This window comes from Castor canadensis, chromosome 5 (genome assembly GCF_047511655.1).
Source record: "Castor canadensis chromosome 5, mCasCan1.hap1v2, whole genome shotgun sequence".
Classification (NCBI taxonomy): domain Eukaryota; kingdom Metazoa; phylum Chordata; class Mammalia; order Rodentia; family Castoridae; genus Castor; species Castor canadensis.
Window position 1 is genome coordinate 77,498,343 of NC_133390.1, and position 6,230 is coordinate 77,504,572.

Here is a 6,230-nt window from a genome sequence, read left to right on the forward strand (position 1 = left end):
CCCCAAAAGGAAACAAGAACACAATGAAAAAATTCAAGGAAACCAAAAGTGGCCTGTTTAAAAACAAAATGAATTGTTAAACCTCTAGCAAGTTTAATCAGGAAGAAAGAGAGAGGGGGAATACAAATTACAAATATGAAAGATAAATGAGTTAACATTAACTACAAATTCTAGAGATAATAAATGATGATAAATTATTATAGATGATTTTATTGTAATAAAGTCAACAATTGAAAAGAAATGAACACCATGAAACTGCATATCATGCTGCTTATACACAACAGGACCTAAAATCTGCAAAAACAGTATCATGTACAATAGCATCACCTGTTTTGGGGGGGTTTTTTGTTTTGTTTTTTTTCTTTTTTTACGTCAGAAGGGTAATATGTTCACATTGTGACAAGGTTTGAGGGTGGCACATGTCACGCACAGGCGTGAACACCCAATCATCATGCTTATGAACCAAAAAAAGATCGACATCATCTGTTTTTATTATTGTGCCGGGTGGGGGTACATTACAGCATTTACAAACATTATCATTTAATAGATACTTAGGAATAAATCTGATCAATGATACTCAAAATTTAAACCCTAGAAAACAAAAAATATTCCTGAGAAAAATGAAAGAGGACATAAGTAAATGAAGCCTTACTATAAGGTACATTGATTAGAAAGCATAATATTATCAAGATGCTAATTCTACCAAATTAATTTATAAATTGCATCCAATCACAGTCAATATCCTAGAAGACTTTTTATTTTAGTTTAGTTCTTAGAAGCAGACAAGTCAACTCATATGGAAATGCAAAACACCTAAAGAGCCAAAACATCTTTGAAGAACAATTAAGTCGGTCTTTGTATTAGTCAAATTTTTTTTCATAACTGTGAACAAACACCTAAGAGAACAACTTAAAGGACAAAGGATTATTTTAGCTCATAATTTCCAGAGGGTTGTCCATGGTCAGATGGCTCTGTGTTTCCAGGTCCACAATGAGGAAGAACATCTCGGGGGGTGGGAGCATGTGGAAGAGGAGACTGTTCATCTCATGGTGAACAGGATGCAGAGTAGGAGACAGGGACCAGGGTCAGGTCTAACCCTTAAAGGCATGCCCCCAGTGACCTACTTCCTCCTGTTAGACCCCACTTTCCAAAGTTTTCACAACCTCCCAAAGCACCACCACATGTGTCATGTGTGGGGACCACACATGAGCCTGTGGAGGACATTTCACAGTCAAACCATAACAGACTCACACTACCTAACTTCAAAATGTTTTATAATTGCAATAATCAAGACTGCATGGTAGCATAAAGATAGATCATTAGAACAACATAGCAGAATGGAGAGTGCAGCCCGGAAATTGATAGACACATTTAAGTTTAATTGATTTTTGACATAGGAGAAAAGGTAGTTCAGAGGAGAAAGGATAAGTAGATAATTCCTACACCGCCTATTTCCTGGAACTCTTGGAGAGGAAAATGACTCCAAAAAACTACTCATTAAAAAAACAAAGGTATTGATATTTTTACTTTGATGAATAATGTGATACAGGCCAGAGTTAAAGGCTGATTGGGTCACAAACACAGTATAAGTGAGACTAGAAGGACCTGAGCAGCCTCCTGGAATAGAGGGTGAGTCTAACAGCTGACAGGAATCCTACCTTGTCTTCTCAGACATGTAGGGATCAAACCTTGACATACTTCACCTCTTGGCTTCACAGACAATAATGTCATTGTGCTCTCTTTTATGAAGGGTGCTCTTTCCTCTCCTATGGAAGTCAAAGAGCAGGAAGAATTGGCACTTCTGATGCAATCCAAGAACATGACTCAAGGAATATTTAAAGAATTCTGCTGGTTTTGTGTTTTCCCTAGAGAGCCACAGTTTGTAAATCTTATTCTCTCCATTTAAAAAATAGTATATTGGGGCTGAGCTAGCAGAGCTCTATGGAAAGAGGAACCCTCAATGTGGCTGAGAACCTGGAACCTCACTTCCCTCGTTGTATCCTTGATGCTTGTTGGAGAAGACCACCTTTCTCTTGAAATCTGAAATTAAACACCTCACTTGGGCAAATGTGACTTACAAGAATAGAGATCTCAGGAAGTGGAATGAGGTGAATAAAATTCTTGGATGCATAGGTTCAAAAAAGCCATTCAAGTTGGGGTAAAGTTATAAACAAAATAGGGGCAAACCAACTAGAAGCAGCTCAAAAAGCAAGAAAATTCCTAGAAATGGTGACAGAGATATGTGAGTGCTAGCCCCACCTCTACACGTGCCTATAGGATGCTCCACAAGTTATCTCCCCTTATTACTGGGCTTGGCTTTCAGAAAAATGAGGAACTTGGACTACACTATCTCTCAGTGTGTAGTGGATTACATTACCTCTCTGCTTCTGTTAATCTGTGAAACTTCTGTGTGCTTCCTGTGAAAGTGACAGCATCAAGAGTAGTAGGAAAACATTGACCTCATTTGCTTAATCTCCACATTGACTATACAGAGGAATATGTTTTAGAATCTCCTGCCTTTGTTTAATCTGGTTTTCCAGTTGGGGTTCTTATTTGTCAAATTAGGGGGAACTTGTGGAAATAGTGGGTGGCTCAAAATCACAAGAAGACTGACTGCGGAAGCAGGAAAACCCGGTGCCTGAGAATGTGAGGTCTGAGTCAACATGCTCCCTCCATCAGCCCTGGATGCCAAACTGGCACCACAGCACCTTCAGCCTTGGCACAGATCACAGCTGCAGCAGCTGCTGCCACCACCTGCCTCTGGAAGGGGATCTTGGCTGCTTCCGTTTTTTAGATGACAAGCTACTAATTTACTCTTGGTGGCTAAGTCCAGTGGCCTTAGCTGCTGTCATATAACTTAGTTCCATGCACAAGATAAATGGAAACATGACTATTTGGGTTTTTCAACATTGATAGCAGGAGACAAGTTCTATTTCCACTAAGGCTTATGAAACAGAACATTCCTCACAGATGAAGGGGTTCAGCTGCAATAGCCACAAAAAATGACAAATATTTAAAACCAAACTATTTATCAACAGGAAAATAATATGCCTCCATTTAGTGCCCAGCTTCTGGAGTCTGGATCTGGAAGAGAAGCTGCAGGTCACCTAATCCAGACTGCCATTTTATAGATGGGAAAACTGGGGTTTTGAGAGGGGTGATAACCAACCAGGTTGACAGCTGGACCAAACTTGGGTTTCCTGCTTTCAGGCCAACTGTCTTTCCAATGTATCTTGCTGCCTTCCAAGACAAAGAATAGAATCCTTTCTATGTCAAATGAGAGGCCACACGTCATATGCTGATGAAACATTTTACTTTGCAATCTAGCTGGTTTGATTTCTTGTGAAGATTTTGACATTGAACAGATTTAGGTTCAATTAGTATTTATTAACCACCTACCAAGATGGCAGACATTGCACTGGTGTTTCCATAATGTATTAGGAGATGCCAGAGTCTGTTTGGATCTGAGGAACAACTGGTAATAGGGAATAGAGTGCTGTGGAGCTTCTCTTGCCATCTGTCACCTCTGGTTTACTCTAATCATCATTTTATTCTCCCTTTTTGATAGATACCTCTGCATCTGGTCCTCTTGGCTGAAAAACATGACCTGCAACAGCTGTGGAAGGATACGTTGGAGTGTCAATAAAAGGCTGACTCCCTTACTATCAGTAACAAACTCCAGAGGAAGAAACAAATTAGCTCAGGGTATCCATCCCTGTCCTATGCACTGTAGCCAGGGGTCAGAATTATACTGTGCGTGGCTGCTTCCAGAGTACCTCCTGGAGTAACTACAGGGGTAAGGAGACTGGTTCCAGAAAAAGCTTGGAAATACTCAGGCAAAATATTCATTCCATTACACACATTGAAATAATTTAATACATTATCCCTGTTCATCCATTTATTCATCAAATATTTATTGAATACTTTTGTATTCTAGGCCCTGTTTTAGATAATAGAAATATAGCAGTGTGCAAAATAAACACAGAAGTTAGAAAAAAAGGATAATAAACAAGGAAATATATTATGTGTCAGATAGTGGTAAGTACCGTGGAAAAAATAAAGCAACAGTAAGGATGGGAAGAGCACATATGTGTACACATACACTAATTTTTGTAGCATTGGTAGAGAAGGCCTAATTGAGAAGACAATATTTCATTTGAAATCTGAAGGAAGTGAAGGAGTAAGCTATGAGGTAAAAGCATTCCAAGAATAAAAATTAAAATTTCAATTCCCCAAGATTAGAATGTGCCTTATATGTTTAAGACATCACAAAAAGTTGGAATTGGGTGTTTAGTTTAGTGGTAGAGTGCTTGCCTAGCAAGCATGAAGCCCTAGGTTCAATTTTGCCCCTACCCCGCCCCCCACAGATACACTAGGAGAAGGAAGGGGAAGAGGAAAAGAAATAGGAAAGAGACTTAAATGGTTTTAATAGAGAGAAAGAAGAATGCCAGAGACAGTGTCTGAAGGATGAGAGAAGAGAGTTATAAGAAGAAAAGAAACATGATCTCACATAGATCTGTTGTTGTGAGCAGGATTTGGGTGTATAAGGGTGCAAGCAGAAGACCTATTAGGAGTCTATTATGATCACTAAAACAAGAAGTAATAGTGGTTTAAACAGAAAGGTAATGAAAGATCAAATTTGGATATGTTTTGTAGGTAGAATTTACAAGATTGTGCTAATTGACTGGCTATATGAAAAGGGAAAGAAGAAATTCAGCGAAGAATTTAGACTTGAGCAACTGGAAAGAGTTCCATGTACTCTGAAAGACTGGGGGAGAATCCGGTCAGTAGAGTGAAGGGAACTAAGTGTCCAATATGGGGCATGTTCGAATGGGATGCTTTTTGGACATCCACTGCACAATGAATAGGCTTTGGCTATATGAATATTTAGTTCAGTTGAGATGCCCTGGTGCATGTACATATTTTGGGGTTGTCCATACATAGGTGGTACTTAATGCCTTAAAACTGAAGGAAACCAATGAGGAAGTAAATGTCAGTATGGAAGAGATGAGAGCAAAGAGTGATACCCAGGGCTCGTAGAGGTTGGAGAAATAAAGAAGATGTACAAAATATATTAAACAGCAATGTCCAGTGAGGTAGGAAGGGAGCCAAAAGAGAAATATTCCAGAGGACAGTGAAAGAGGCATTAAAGATGGAAGGAATCAATCATTATGGAGGCCCATGACTCCTGATACTCCAATCCAGATAACAGCACTGGATTTAACAATAGGGAGGTCACCAATCCCTAAGTTGTTGGAGTTTGGTTTGGTTTGGTTTTAGGCAGGTAGAGGAAGCAAAAGTCAAATACAGTGAGTGCAAAGGAGAAAATGAGGAGAGAAAAATTAAAGACAGGTAAGAGAGAAAACTTGGAAAATTTTGCTGTAAAAGTGAACAGAGAAATGGTATAATAGGCAGGAGTGAAGAGATGTTTTTTGTTATTTTTAAGATGAGATTGTTGCCCTAACCTTGTATATTTGTGTAAATGATTCACAAGAGAAGGGGAAATTAACAGAACAGGAAAGAGGGGGAAGAAACACTGGAGTCATGTCCCTATGTAGGTGAGAAATGATGGAATCCAGGCCATTCATCTGATGACTGGCCTTGGAAAGGAAAAAGAAAAGGTTCAGCCTTTGTACCTGGAAGAAATGTAATGCATGAGTATAAAATCTGGTGAAGCGCTAGACAAAGAAGTGAAACATATGGAAGTTCCTTCTTTTTCCAAATTCATTTCTATTTTCCAAGTGAAGAAGTCAAGTCATCAGCTGAAAGTGATAATTAAGGAACGTTCTTAGAGGTTTGAGGAAATAGGAAAGAGTGTGAAACATAAGCAAATGGAAGATTTGCTTATGTTTCTAAGTTCAGTTGAAGTCTGCAATCATGAATTTCAACTGAAACCAGACATCATGATTGGTTGTTATTTTCTCTCTTACATTTAACTGCATATGTACAGTCACAAATTAGGTAGAGTATTAGATTTATCTAGATTTGGAGCCTTTCCAAGCAAATTTGATCAATGAAGAGAGGAGAATAGAATTGAGGGTGTTAGCAAAGGGGTAGCTATGGAAAATAGCCAATAAAATTGTTTGTTTTATCTTTTGCTTCCTATTTTGAGAAACAGGAAGAAAAATAAACAGGAAAAGTACACAAAATCCCCAATGGAATCCAACAGAGTGTTACACAGACTGAGAGTCTACAAGAATGACGACTTTTAATTGATATTGAAATAATTG

At 38.6% G+C, this 6,230-nt stretch overlaps 1 non-coding gene across 1 annotated transcript; it reads right to left on the bottom strand.

Annotated features, from left to right (window-relative positions):
- Positions 1 to 370: 370 nt before the first annotated feature.
- On the bottom strand, positions 371 to 474 carry LOC141423793 (small nucleolar RNA U13). The gene has a single exon (XR_012448600.1). It is a non-coding gene; the product is annotated as a small nucleolar RNA U13 (small nucleolar RNA).
- Between the last annotated feature and the right edge of the window lie 5,756 nt (positions 475 to 6,230).